Source organism: Medicago sativa, chromosome 6 (assembly GCF_051527215.1).
Source record: "Medicago sativa cultivar Bolivia chromosome 6, Bolivia_mono, whole genome shotgun sequence".
Lineage (NCBI taxonomy): Eukaryota > Viridiplantae > Streptophyta > Magnoliopsida > Fabales > Fabaceae > Medicago > Medicago sativa.
Window position 1 is genome coordinate 26,515,269 of NC_140754.1, and position 16,220 is coordinate 26,531,488.

The window sequence follows — 16,220 nt, forward strand, 5'->3', positions numbered from 1 at the left end:
TTGTTAAAGGGTATAATTGGGATAGTGAGAAAGTAAGTATAAATATACTCATCTAGTTTGTTACACTTTTTAAATAATAAAGTTAAAAAATTGACACATATATTTTTTATATCGTGTTTGTTACATTTTTTCTGGCTTAATTGGACATTTGGTCCCTTAAATAATTATGCATTTACATTTTGGTCCCATAAATTGCAAAACTCACATTTTGGTCCCCTTGGTTTTGCTCCGTCAGTCAAAATGGTCTCATCCGTTAATTTTTTAATGTCTAAAATTTTTGATATGATTTTAACCGTTTGATTGCATGTCCATTATACCTATAGTAAACCATCAGCACCTAATTTTTTTTCATTTTTCATCATCTTCTCTCTTCTTCCTCAATCTATAAACATTTTTCCAGAATTCTTTTTCTTCCAAAATACAAATTCAAAGAAACACAACATAACATACAAATTACAACAACCTTCAAGAAAAATTAACCACCATCATCTCATCACTACACATAAACAACAAGAAGCTTTCTTTAGAAAATTTCAAGATCAATACATGATCAAGGTTAAAAGAAAACAACATCTTCATCCAGATTAAGTGTTTGGCGCTGGACATAAGCTGTTGTAGACCACTACCCAAATCAAAACCTATCAACTTCTCATTCCCACTTCTCAATTCTTTTACCCCATAAATGTTCTTCTTCTTCCCCCATGAAGACCATTACTCACTCCCACTTCTTGTAGATCACTACTCGCAAAACAAACACAGAAAATAAACACACCCTTTTATAAATTCTAGAAAACAATGAAACCTGATATGAAGATGATGATTCTGGTGAAGCATACAAAACCCAGTTCTTTAACTACCACCATACTAGTTTTGGGTTGAACTTTGAAGCATACCCAATTCGCAGAATCAAAGTTTATTTTGTAAAAATTGAAGCTTTTTGCTTTGTTTCAAAGCTATGGATTTGAAAAATCGAGAGTATTGTGGGTTTGGGATGTAGAACAGTAGATCTGCAATGGTGAGTTGATTTATAGAATGAATTAATTTAGATTGGTGGTTGGGCTTCAACAGTGATGTGCAAAGGTGTGTTAAGATAGGTGGTGATGGTAGTTGTGTTGGATTTCTTGTGTGGATTGTGGTGGCGGCAAAACCCAGTGTTGGATTATTATTTTTAGGTTTCGTTCTTTTATTTTTCTGGATTTTTTAGTTATAAACTAGACTCTTACCCGTGCGATGCACGGGTTTTGTATATAAATATCATATTGATTGTACATTCAATACATGCTATGAAACGACTGCAAAAAACAAACAAAAAATGCAAAAATTACACTATTTTAAGTTATTAACTTTATTTTCTTACCAAATAATATTACCAGGTTGTGTTTATGAATTTCTTTTTTCTCAATCTTCATATTCAATTACATTCATGTTAAAAGAACAACAAAAATAAACAAATTGAAAATAGTAAACATGTTTAAAAAGTCAAAGGGAGAAAGTAAAGTAATGTTATAATCTAGTGTAGTGATTTTTGCAAATGAAACGTCAGAATAAATAACTTCAAGTAATATAATATATGAGAAACAAAGAGGCTGACAAAATTACACTAAAAAGTGAAGTTTCTAACGACAAAATTATTATCAGAATCAGTCAAATTATCAACGATTTTAAAAATGTAACTTTAATATCGTAACACGTAGTAAGCATACACCAAGAAACTGATCCTAATCGCAAGGGTCGTTAAATCTATAAAAATGAAAAGGAAAATGAACTTTTATGTGGTAACATGAAAGAAGAAGAAATATGAAAGGAACTTTTATGTGGTAAACAACAGAAAATAATAACAACAATAACAACAAAAATAGTAATAATAATAATAAATAAAAAATAAAAAATAAAAAAAATAAAAAAATACTGCCATCAATAAAGGAACAGTTAAGAATGAAAAGAAATTTCTATCAGAAAAGGAACCGTTGGGGCGTTTGCGGATTTAAAAAAAATGTTTTAGTACGGTATATCAATTTTGGAACCAACAATATTTCAATCAAAAAGGAAGTGGCTTAGTGGTGAGACTTGTAAAATGTAGCCAAATGGTACATGGTTCGAATCCTTGGAAAACCTTTTTTTTCATAAAAATTATTCAGACCCGCCAAAAAGGGCGGGATTAGGGTTAGGTCAGACTGTCTAACATTTATATATACTAGACCACCGACCCGTGCTCCGCACGGGTCCTATCAGCTAAAACATACACAAATAAGTTACACCATTATATAACATGTTTATATGAATAGGTCTATTTGTTACGGTTGAAACAATGCACTTCACAGTTCATATGATGTGAAATATGATAAATTAAACGCATGATGGTCACATTAGGTATGTAATTAGTTGCTAATAGCCACAATACATCAATATAAATATAAAGTACTAATCACACACCAAAGAGGTTTTTATATTGACAACAAAAGTTGAACCCACAACCTTGCGGGCGAGTCAACTGAGTCAACCTTCATTGACATGCTTTTTTTTTTTTAAAAGGATCATTCACATGACATATTTTTATCGTTAAAATTTATCGTTTTTTTTGGTTAAAATTTGTCGTTTTTTATTTTGGACAAAAAATTGTCGTTTTCAATTACAAATTACTAATTTTCATATATGACATATTTGTGTTGGAATCCAATAGCAAAACATAATAACAATGTTAGAAATTCTCTTAAAGATAGTACGTTGCCATGATAAGAAGCATGTGCAACTTTTGCATCACATTAATAAGAAAATAGTTTCAGAGAAAGCAAACAGAAAGATTAAATTAATCTCAGCAATAAGGAAAAAAATAATCGTTGTTTTTTTTTAAACATTATCATTGCAATTAATTATACAACTCTCGTATTGTTTTGAATTCTCATCCTCTTCAAAAAAAAGGTTTTAAAAACCAAATTTAACCAAACTTGATGATTCAACATATTCAACTATGATATAATGTAAAAATTTAAAACCAAGTATCGGATAAGTTCCCGTAAACATTAAATCAAACATATGAGAGATGCAAAATTAAACATAAATAAAACAATAATAAACATTAAAAAGGTGATTTGGTAAAAGTCATTGTGATACTTGTCTACCATAAATTATTAGTAATAACAATAATTGTTTCATAAAACTTGCAACAGTACTGTTTCTATAAAAGATTAAGCAGCAGGAGCAAGATTCTGCATAACCTTCAATGCCTTATCTAGAGACCATCCTTTCATAATTAAGTGTTATCCACCATTTACTGCAACATAGACTGAACAATCCATTAATGATATTTGAGGCAAAGCTTCACTACTCCTAGAACATGCCTTTCAACCCTTGCCATAAGCCTATAATGAGTTAATTTCTACAATTGAATCAGCTCCATGACAATGTAAAAAAGCGGCACCAAACTTGCAAAATTCCTTTAAATAGTAAAGTAACATCCTGACCAGCTCCCTTGCAGCATGATTTTACAGGTAAAAGCTGTGATATTTCGCCTTCAATCTAAAACTACTTCAAGAAGACATCTTCTATTTTGAGTCCTAGTCAAGTTACTTTTAACTGCTAAGACTTTACTTTTACAAAATAGTTCAAACATTCAATCCTTGCAATTGATTTTTGGGTTCAACTGTAACAAACAACAAAGCAATCGAATGTATAAAAAGGTAATGCAGTTTGACAATATATATAAAGGGAGGAGGAGAGGACTTTCAAGATCCTGTATGAAGAAAGATATTGCACAAATCAAAAATTAATTTGATACATCTAGTACAAAAGAAACACCAGATAAAATCACCAAAGCAATTGTTGTTTGAAGCAGACAAAAACCGATGAGCTAAAAATATCCAGCTCAAAGTGCACATGCAAAGCCAATAGCCAACAAAACCAACAAAAAACACATGATCACAGACACTTAGATAAGACTAAATACAATTTTTTTCAACAAAGTGACGTTTCATACATTTGAAGGCACGTAAAATAAACAAAAACAAACTCAGTATAGAGCTCATTACATATATCATGTTTTTGCATTTATAAATGAAAAAAATAATACGCAGACCTCAAAATAGAAAATAGCTAAGGATACACATGATTTAAAGGACTTGCAAATGAACTTGCATGGAATGCTAGGGTTAGATAGTCTTTTGACAAAACTCTATGTCATCCATTTGTGAGCATGGTGGTGGTGAAGCTTCTCTTGGTAATTGGTTTGGTTTGGATTTTAGTGGTGGCAGAGATAGTCGGAGAACACCACCTCCTAGCCGCTGTTAAGAAGATGAGGGTGTACAAAGTAGCTGTCGGAATTAATGAGAGGCAAATGTGAAATGAGGTTCAATGTTTTATGAGTGAGCACAAAATGCAGGGCTGAAAGACAAATATATAAAACAATGTCGGTAAACTTTAAAAGTGATCATTTGATGTGCGGACAAATGATGTATCAAATGAGATGATCCACTTGTACTACTTGCTATAGCAACAGTGAAACACAATAATAAACATGCAGCCACATGTATAATTTCGCTCATAGTATTTCATCTACATCATAAAAAGTCACCTTTTATAGCCTTTGTTGTTTTCCTGCTTCAATGAATGAGCACCCCCAGTTTGACTGCTCAAAGAGTGTCCTTGATAATGCTTTATGGTGCACTATTTGATGAATCACTCAAGCTTGGATGGATTTCATTTAAAGTCTTCCAAAAATGAAAATACTACTTTGGAAAGCTCGTTATTAGAACTAACACGACTCTTCATTTTCTGCTGGAACAAAATCTGATTGGAGAGAAAAGGAAGCAGTATTGAGATAACACTTACAAATGATACTGAAGCAAAAATATTCATAGTCTATAATTTCATATGTTAAGTATAATTACTCTATTCATAGAGCAATATAAGCGTTGTGTTATCTGATATAAAATGTTAAAAGTTGAAAAGAATAGGATAGTTTAAGGGGAATGTGGCTTACATGATAGAGGGATTGATGGACCAAGCAGAACAATTCTATGTCACCAAAATCGTTCACGGTGGTCTATTGATTAGTTTGGGGCTGCGGTGAGATGGCGGCTCAACCGCTTCCTGGTTTTGAACCCAATTACCACCTCTTTTTGGCTGCTCAGCCCCACCATTCAACTTCATTTGATTCCACTTTATGCTGTTGATAACAGTTTAATAAGAAATTCAGAATAAATATATAAAATTTCATATTATAAGTTAGAAAACAATCTGAATTAGTCATATAAAAGAATGATTTTGAATAGAGGAGGGATATATTGTCACTGGTGTGCTGGAGACATTGGATTACTTTTGCTTAACTACAGCATCTTGTCAATGGAAAATACATAATCTAATGTGGAGAAGAAATTTGACGCATAGATGGAAGTCTCAATCTAAATCTCAGCTGTCAAAAGCTGATCAATCTACAACTTATAAAGATACACTGCGCATGAACTAAAAAGAAAGAAATACAGGAATTCAAGTCTCAAAATAAAGTCGTGTTTGAGCAGTGTGTATAATAATGGCTTGACTACACATAATTAGAAAAGAGTAATGCAACTGTACAGTGATAGTTTTGTAAGCAATTGAGTCTAACCACTTAAAACGCATCTTTAAAGGAAAAATCATAGGAATTCAGATCCAATTTGAGCTGGAACTCATCCGGTAATATCATAGTTAGAGAGTTTTAAGATTTTGACAGACATACATAAAGCGACAAAATTATGCAGGAATCTTAAAATTCCGAAGTTTCATTGATGTGTACATTCAAAGCTAAGTTAAACTACTTTGGAAAAAAGAAGTTATAATGGGAAAGCTACCCCAAAGAACTACATGTGGCGAAAACATGGCCTAAATGAGACTGGCTAGATTATGTAATCTAAGGAAAGAAGAGAATGAGTGTCTCAGATGGCTAGATTCATAAAAACCACAACAGTGAAGTGAACATGTAATTGCTCACTCTTTTAACCAACAATATCATATTTGGATAGAACTGAACATATGCCCTTTAATGAGAATAAACAGAAACAAACAAACTCAAATAAATGACAGTATCATGCATTATTTGCATTCTGGAAAAAAGCAACAACTCAAAAAAGGTCATTCCTGCTAATAATACTTGCATTCTTCATTGACCATCATTCAATGGAATAAGTGACTCGTACATTAATAAAATTAATAAAATAAAAGACACGATAACAGTACAAACTATAAAAGACACAATATAAGGGACTTCCGGTGTCGTGCGAGAGTTGATGAAGAAACTGAATTGAGGTTTACAAAAGTGGCACAACACTCAATTACACATCATAAGAGAAACAAATGCATTACCTGAATTGTCGGAACCAAATCGTCACAGCAACAAAGGAAATTCTACAAACAGTGATATTCACAACCTGTCAAAACATAAGAAATTTCACATTAACAAATGCATCCACCATCCTTGAAGTGTTTCTGTCAAATTACATAGATTTATTCATATCTTCAACATCCTTTATCAATTTCTTTTAATTAAACAAAATCCTGTCATTATTTTTACCACTTTTCATTCTCAACAACACCATTGTTTACCCAATAAAACCACAAAAATACAAATTTAAATAATTTACTGTCAATTTGAATGAGACAGAAACAAACCCAATTTTTTTTTTAATTTTAGAAATTAACAGACATGCAACTGAATGTGATCGATTTAGTACCTGGAGAAATGGAAACCAACAAATCAAGATGCAGAGGATTTCATGACTGTATTTGATGTGTGATTCTCTTCAGGGTATGATCACTTTCTCAACTCACAGTTCTTGCAGCGGTTTTCGGGGAGGTAGACGGAACTGGAGGAGATGAGGATGAAGAAAAGAAGCAAAAGCAGCGATTGAGAGAGGAGAAGAGCAACAACTATTGCGATAGAAGAGCGAAAATGAGAGAGAAAAACAGAGGTTCTGATGTGAGCAGGAAGAAACTGTTGTGTCGGATTCAGATACGGTTGCGGCGGAGGTTAAATGGCCACAGGCGATGGTGCGTGTACGGCGGAGAACTGCTATCGATGGTAGTAAATTAGGTTCAGAGAATGGGTGTGACTGTGAGAGAAAAGGGAGAGAGAATTGGGGGGAGAGGGTTGGAGAAGAAACGCGTGAGAGAAAGAGAGGAAAATTTGTTAGGTTTATGTGAGGGTTAAAACAGGAAATTTAATCCCTAGGTTTAGGTTAAAATTAGGGCTTCAATATTGGCTTGGGACAACTTTTATATATAGAATGATTAAGATTAAGATATGGTGTGATGATGATATGAAGATGAGTGAGGAAGAAGATGAAGAAAAGGAGAATTAGTTAGTTGTTGTTGATTCACCGTAAGATAAAATACACATGCGTAATTCAATGGCCCTCCTTTTAAAAAAAAATCAAACGGTTTAAATTAGAATAATTAATAGGATCTATGGTGGACCACTCTTAAAGTTGGTCTACCATAGACATTTGGAGGTTAAAGTTAACGGTCAGGACCTTTTTGACTGACGGAGCAAAACCAAGGGGACCAAAATGTTGGTTTTACGATTTATGGGACTAAAATGTAAACTTGAAATTATTTAGAGGACGATTTATGCAATTAAGCCTTTTTTCTAATATTTATATTTGTTCTTATCTATTTGTTACATGTGTTATTTGTATTTAAAATTGAGAGCATTATTAAAAAGAAAAATCCATCCCAAAAGAGTTGAAAGGGGTTGTTTTCTTTATATATAGTATAGATAGATTATTATCATTATCATTACTAATATTACTTGTGTTTTGTGATAAATTTGTTTAATGTAATTAGAGGTCTTAATTTTAATAGAGAGTATCTGAACAATTATTTTTAGGGTATTTTACTCTAAATTCTTCCCTTATTAATTCTTTTGACTCGAAAATATTTTTATTTGATTCTATTAGAGAAGGGGGATTTTTCACCAATAGTCAAGAGTACCTAAATGTGGATATCATTTATAACTTATGAGCAACACATTATGATTCTTTTCTCTCATTTTTCTGGTAGTCACATGGACCACATAAGTAATTAAAAAAATAATATCAGAATTCAAAAAGTACAATCATCATTCCAGAAAAATAATATCAGAATTAACAAGACAGGTAGAACATGAAGTTGATGTAATTACAAAACAACCTGCAGTGAAGGCACTCTGATGAGTCTCATACTGGATGAGAGCTTGAAAGCCCACACAATTTTTCAAATATAATGATTATCTTCATCCATTACAATAAGGAATTTGCTTGACGTCACAAAATAGCTCATCATGATTTGTCAAAAAAATAAATAGTATTATTGGCCATTCACCTGTGTTTTTCGTCAAAATCTTATTAAAAGGTTTATTCTTGATTCTTAAAAACTGACACGTGTACATGATATGATATTTGTGACTGATTTTCCTCATGACATGTAGCACTAATCAAAAGCAGCAACATTCATTTCCCCGATCTAATCGGGTGGCACTTTGGTGCCATTAATGGCATCATGCCATTAGATCTCCACCACACACACATCCACAATGTTTGGGTGCCATCAATGGCCAGGATGTAATGGCACGGTGTCATTAATGGCACCCAAGTATTTCCCGATCTAATCATAGAAGCTATGTATATTGTTAGGGTCTTGCTAACAAGTGTCCTAAGGGCATTGTTTAAGGAACCCACAAAAAGAAACTATGTCTTGAAAATACAAGTCCAACACATTTTAAAGTCATAACCGTACAATTTTCAATGTAAAAGTTGCTACTTTTATATGCTTAAACAATGCCCTTAAGGCACTTGTTAGCATTTTCCATACTGTTATTCTGGTGAGAAAGGTGAACCACTCTATGAAACATTAAAGGGTTATGCTAACCGGTGCCCTTAGGGCAATGGTTAAGGAAACCGAAAAAGTAAAGTTTTATGTTGAAAATACCACTTTTTAGACTTTTGAGAAGTTGAATGCACAAGTTCCAATGCAAGATTACTATATTTGTTTCTTTAACCATTTGCCCTGAGGGCACTGGTTAACATTTCCCAACATTAACTACCAAGAAAAAAAATTCACTCATGTAAAATACTCCCTCCGGTCTCAAATGTAAGAAACTTTTCATTTTTTTGGTTCATTCAATAAATGATGTATGTGGTTTATAATAAAGACCACATACATCATTTATTGAATGAATCTAAAAAGTGAAAAGTTTCTTACATTTGAGACCGGAGGGAGTAAACTTGTTTCATCGTTTTTCCTGTTATAATTTAAAGAAAAAGAAAAATATAATGTTTAAAAATAACTCTTTCCTATTCAGTAAAAAAGGATGAAAAAATTTTGATGTTTTAAAAGAAGTTGTTGCCTAATAATCTCAAAAGCGCTTCGAGATCGAGAGATCGAGAGAATCTGACCAGCTTGCTTCTGAAATGTTACAATCTTTTCCACATATCCATGGTGAGAAAATACTTGTTGTAGCACATCCACAATCATAGGATGCATCACTTCATAAATTGTAACTAAGAGAATTCGATTGGCTTGGAGCTTTGAATTTCTTAAGACTAAAGGTGTGGTTGCAGACGCCATCAAGCCTTCTTTGAATTCTAAACATATTATTTTTAATGGTAAAAAAGGTGTCGGAGTTGTTAAGCTTTCTACTCGGAATATGAGAAGAGTAGCAAGGATGCCTGTGAAGGATAGGAGAGACATTTTGAAAACTTTGAAAAAACAAGCAAAAAAAAAGGAAAGTTAGAACTTCATCTCATTCATCCAAGACTAAGGAACCAGTGTTGCACTCTTTTCCTAATACCCATTCAGATTCTTCCAATTCTTCTGTTTCATCGGTTAATAAAGACTATGAGAATTGGATAAAACTGAAAGGTACCGCTGAAGCGACGGTTGCTGATGTGGAGAATATAGGATGTGTGATAGGTGTCAAATACAATGGGGATGTCATGAACAGATATAATGTCTTGTCTAAGGAGGGTAGACGTCAGATGCGGGCGGTTGTGGTGAAAGAAGTGTCGGGTGGGGAGGTGGAGGGGAGTTCGAGGGGTGAGGTCGGGTGTTAGATGCGTGTGTATTGGTGGGTGTGTTGGGGAGGAGGGTGGTTGCAATGAAGATGATAACTTATAATGTGCGGGGTTTAGGAGGGTTTGAAAAAAGAAATGAGGTGCGGAGGTTGGTGTCTGAGAAGCAACCGTATGTTTTATGTATTCAAGAAACCAAGTTGTCTGTGGTGGATGCAGCAGTAGTGACGGCCTTGTGGGGTGGTTCCAATTATGGTTATTCTTTTCAACCTTCCATGGGAGCGTCTAGTGGTTTGGTGACGGTGTGGGATAATAATGTTGTCGACGTTTGGTCCACTTCGAGTTTTGGGCATGTTTTGATTATTAGAGGTCGAGTTATCAACATGAATCAAGAATTTATTGTTGCAAATGTGTACGCGCCTTGTGATACGTCAGCTAAGTAGACTCTTTGGGATATGCTTCACTTTATTTCTCTTCTTCATGCTGACATCAATATGTGCATTTGTGGTGATTTCAATTCGATTCGTTCAGCGGAGGAAAGGAAGAGCCGGGGTACTGTGTTACGACAACATGATGTAGATATTTTTAATAATTTTATTGAAGACAACTTTTAGGTGGATTTGCCTGTTTGTGGTCAATTGTTCACTTGGTATCGTGGAGATGGGCCTTCTATGAGTCGGTTAGACAGGTTTTTATTGAATGATTTTTGGTGTACGACTTGGCCTAATTGTACTTAGATAGCTTTGCAACGTGGTCTTTCGGATCATGTTCCTCTGGTTTTACGTGTAGATGAGGTAAATTGGGGACAGTGACCTCTCCGAATGTTGAAATGTTGGGCGGATATTCCAGGTTATGAAAATTTTGTTCGTGAACAATGGAGCTTACTTGATGTTAACGACTTGGGCGGTTTTGTATTGCATTAAAAACTTAAAATGATCAAAGGTAGCTTGAAGGAATGGCATCGGCAACATGCTCAAAACTTGTCAGGGAGAGTTCAAACTATGAAAGATCGGATGTCGGCCCTTGACACTAAAGGCGAAATATCTACCCTTGAGGAGGTTGAAGTTGAGGAATGACATGATTAATCTGAGTCGTTGGATTCTTTGTCTCGGGTTCAGGCGAGTATGAGTTGGCAAAAGGCGCGCCTAAATTGGTTACAATAGGGTGATGCGAACACTAAATTTTTTCATGGTGTTATGTCTTCCAGACGTTGGTGCAATGCTATTAAACTTATTAATGTTAATGATGTTCAAATTGAGCGAGTTCATAATATTCGAGGAGCAGTCTGGAATCACTTTTCTTCTCACTTCAAAGCAGTTACAATTGAGAAGCCTGGGGTGGAAGATTTACATTTTCGCAGGCTGTCTATTAATGAAGCTACTTCTTTGGTTCGACCATTCACTATAGAGGAGGTTAAGGCGGCGATTTGGGACTGTGATAGCTTTAAAAATCCAGGGCCGAATGGTATTAGTATTGGTTTTATCAAGCAGTTTTGGCCGGAATTGAAGGTTGATTTTATGAGATTTATTAATGAGTTTCACCGAAATGGTAAGCTTACAAAGGGGATTAATGCCACCTTCATTTCACTTATTCCAAAGGTAGCGATCCCTCAACGCTTGAATGATTATTTCCCAATTTCTCAAGTAGGGTGTATGTATAAAGTGTTGACGAAGGTCCTTGCTAACCGTCTGCGCTACGTCATTACTACTGTGGTTTCGGATTCGCAATCCGCAATTGTCAAAGTAAAGCAGATTTTGGATAGTATTCTTGTGGCCAATGAGATTGTTGATGAAACTCGTCGATTGAAAAAATATTTTCTTCTATTTAAGGTGGATTTCGAGAAAGCCTGTGTGACTCGGTGGATTTGAATTACCTGGATGCAGTAATGTCAAAAATGAATTTTCATACTCTTTGGAGGAAATGGATATCTGAGTGTGTCGGTTCAGGCACGACTTCTGTCCTGGTGAACGGGAGTCCCACGGAGGAATTTAATATTGAAAAGGGGCTTCGACAAGGAGACCGTCTTTCACCGTTCCTCTTTCTACTAGCAGCAGAGGGTCTTAATGTTTTAATGCAGTCGTTGGTGGAGGCAGATTTGTTTCACGGTTATTTTGTGGGCCGCCCTGATGGAGTCACTGTTTCACATCTACAGTTTGCGGATGACACATTGTTAATTGAAAACAAAAGTTGGGCGAATGTGAGGCCCATAAGAGCGGTGTTGACTATTTTCGAACAAGTGTCTGGTTTGAAAGTCAATTTTCACAAAAGCATGCTAACGGGGGTAAATGTCTCCACTTCTTGGTTGACAGAGGCGACTTCAACACTGGATTGTAGAGTGGGTTCTCTTCCTTTTATGTACTTGGGTCTTCCGATTGGTGGGAATGCTAGAAGACTTGAGTTTCGGAAACCTGTGGTTGATCGGATTGTTATTAGACTGTCGGGGTGGAAAACCATATTTTTATCTTTAGGCGGTCGTCTGATTCTTCTGAAAAATGTCACGTCCTCTCTTCCGGTTTACTTTCTTTCCTTCTTAAAGGCTCCCACAGGTATAATTTCCTCTATCGAATCTATATTTAAAAAAAAAATTGGGGGGGGAAGTGAGGACTTTAGAAAAATATCTTGGATTAGCTGGGACTCGTTGTGTTTAACAAAGGAGGAAGAAGGGTTAGGTGTGCGGAGAATGCGAGAGTTTAATATATCTTTGTTAGGGAAATGGTGGTGGAGGATGTTAGTGGATAGAAAGGGTTTATGATATCGAGTCTTGAAGGCTCAGTATGGGGAGGAGGGAGGCCGATTGATGGATGGTGGGAGGGAGTGTTCTGTGTGGTGGCGGATGATGTAGGGCATTCGAAGTGGTGTTGGGACGGGGGCGGGGAGTTCGTTTGAGGAGAACATCCGGAGGGAGGTGGGTAGAGGTAGTAGTACTTATTTTTGGACGGACAATTGGGTGGGTGGAATCCCGCTTCGGCACAAATTCCCTCGCCTTTTTGATCTGACTACCAATAGGTGGGTGACGGTGAGGAGAAGGGGAGGAGGGGGTTGGAGGAAGGCGGTGCCACTTGGGTTTGGCGGAGACATTTGTTAGCTTGGGAGGAGGAGAATGTTTTGGAGTGCTCTGTTTTGTTGCATGATGTTATTTTGCAGGATCATGTTGATGACTGATGGCGGTGGTATCTTGATCCTATTAACGGTTACTCTGTCAAGGGGACATACCACATTCTCACGATGGTTGACTCACTCCCGAATCAAAATTTGTCCGTTGATGTCTGGCTTAAGCAAGTTCCACTTAAAGTATCTTTGCTCGCTTGGAGACTTTTTTGTAACAGGTTGCCGAATAAATATAATCTTGTTCGGCGTAATATTATTCATACAGGAGATAATATTTGTGTGGGTGGGTGTGGCTTACTGGCTGTGAAGCCCCGATACTTCAAAATGGATGACGTACCGTATCCCCTGCGTATCCTGCACCGATACCTGCCTGATACTTCCCGATACGTATCCGGAGAGTATCCAAATATTAAATTTTATTTTTTTTAAAATTAATTATCCGATACTTTCCGATACGTCCCGATACACACGGATACTTGTGTTTTAATTTTGATTTCTGTTTTTTTTTTAAAAAAAATAAGAATAAAAACATTATATTACTATAATATATATACATTTCCTTTATCTTTCTTTGGTGCCAGTACGACCCACACCACACCACACAAACAATTGCATCTTTCCCTTTCTAAGAAATTAGGGTTTCAACTTTTTCTTCCAAAGTGGTCGCCGTCCACTTTGGCCACCGTCGAAGTCTTGGTATCGAACGACTTTGGTATATATTGCGTATGTAATTGACTAATGACCACTCTCTTAATCGTCAATATTATTTATATTTATGTTAATGTGCTACGAGCCTGGTTTCTTGTGTTTGTTAATATATTTGCATATTAAAAAAATGGTTATAATTATATTGTACATTTAATTATATAATTTTTTTTATTAACGTATCTCAGCCGTATCGTATCTTGATTTTTGAAATTTTTCCGTATCGGCGTATCGGTGCAGTATCGTATCCGTATCGTATCTCGTATCCGGGCTTCACAGCTTACTGGAGACTGCAGACCATCTCCTTTTTAGTTGCGAACCATTTGGCAACGTTTGGTCGGCAGTTTTGCAGTGGCTTCATTTATCCTTTATTGCTCCATCTGGGAGTAGGAGTCATTTTTATCAGTTTGGACTTATGGCTGGGTTACCGCATTCTTCACACACATTCTTTCGGATTATCTGGCTTGCTTGTGTCTAGATTATTTGGAAGGAAAGGAACAACAGGGTATTTCATCAAAAGGTTGCAGATTCACTTTATTTAGCAGAGAGGGTCAAACTGTTATCATTTCAATGGCTAAAGGCAAATATGATTACTTTTGTTTTTAGCTATCATGAGTGGTGGCGGCACCCTCTGTCTTGTATGGGCATTAATCTGTAATTTTCTTTTTTCGTTTCTTTACTTCGGTGCTCGTTGTTAAGCGTTGGTGACTTATTGTTGTACTCTATTTTGGTGATCATCTTTTGCACATCTTGTGCGATGATGATATCTCGTCATTACGTATTTTTCTATGTATTTTGATCACATTTTGGAGTTCACAAGGCAACTTATGCAGCAAGAAAAGCAGAAAAACTGAAGAAAATGCCAAGAGACAAAACGTGTCACGATTCAGATAAAGCGTGACACAATTCTACAAGGCCAAAACATGCATTTGACATTGGGCAATTCGTGTCACGATGTCCAAAACGTGGCACGATTCAGGAAACCTTAATTTCTGTGGGCTGTTGCACAAGGCATAAACGTGTCACGATTTACTTAAATCATGACACAATTAGGTGAAATTCTGAGCCTATTTATGCTGAAGTTTATTCCAAAAACAAGGGTTACGATTTGAAGAGAGCAAAGTGCGATTTTGAGACTACAAGACAGATAAGAGGGCGATTTCTTCATCCTTTTACCAGTTCATGTATGTATTGATTCCTCTAATGATTATGTTATTTGTAAACACCATTATGAGTAGCTAAATCCATTAGAGGTTAGGTCTGAGATGATTCTTTGTAACCCTAATTGAACCATGTTGCTGTGAAACTTTATTTATTGTGAATGACAATCTAGTTTTTATTCAATTCAATTGTTCTTAATGCTTTTTATATCCTGATCAAATATAAATATGATTTTGTGAGAACGAATGACTACTGACCCTAGCTTTCGACTTAGACCTAATTGAATTGTTCTAATAAACATGGTTAGTCTAGGAATGGATAATCGTTTGTTAGTGATATTAGGTTAACGTGCTTAAACCTTCAACGATTATTAAACCACCTAAGGAATTAGGGGCTGTAATCCGAGAAGAGGGTCCTAACTCAAGGGATTGATTAGGGCTATTTTGTTAACTATCGTGGAACTAGAAAATCATTCATAAGAATAGGTGCAGTATACCAATTAGGGGAACATAGATGATTCGAAAGACCTAAACTCATTTCTCTCATATTCTTAAAATCAACTTTATTTTCTGTCGTTATTTTTATGCAATCAAACCAATCAACTGCCTAGTGGCAAATCAAAATAACTTTTATACATCCTAATTTACAACGTAATTGAATTATTGAGATTAAAACTAGTCCTTGTGGGAACGATATTTTTACTACTTCGATAGTAATTGGTACACTTGTCAAATGTCTATCATGCGAGATGAGTTACCAGTGGTAATCTATATTCAATTTTCGCTTGTTCAAAAATAAAAGAAATGCCAATAGCAAAAGGCTAATTGATTCTCCTCTTTTTCCACAAACGAAAAAGGTATATATTATTCAATTAAAGAAAAACCAAAACAAAACCAACCACGACTTCTTGTCTTGACTTTGATCCACTGTCGTTAGTACTCGATGAGAGGAAAATTGGACATAAAGATTTCTCCCCCTTGAATGAAACATACCGAAAATTACGTATGTTACGTAAACTACAATTTCTTAACATCAATCGGAATGAATAGTGCTTTCAATTACCAAACATATACATTCCAACATCAAGTTAACAAAAGAGTAGTCAACTTGCATAAAAGCAAAATAAATAATCTATGTATATATATACCTTATCCTTGGTTGAGCATTTGTGCAAAATTGTATAGCACTAACAGCAGAAGGAACATCTTGCATTTGAAGTGCCTGCAAGAA

The 16,220-nt window shown here is 35.4% G+C and overlaps 1 long non-coding RNA gene across 1 annotated transcript; it reads right to left on the reverse strand.

The window, feature by feature from the left end:
* Positions 1-3,048: 3,048 nt before the first annotated feature.
* Positions 3,049-5,149, reverse strand: LOC146914212 (uncharacterized). Its single transcript, XR_015016483.1, has 3 exons — positions 4,976-5,149; positions 4,568-4,782; positions 3,049-3,640 (listed from the first exon to the last, which is right to left on the reverse strand). It is a non-coding gene; the product is annotated as an uncharacterized LOC146914212 (long non-coding RNA).
* Positions 5,150-16,220: the final 11,071 nt, after the last annotated feature.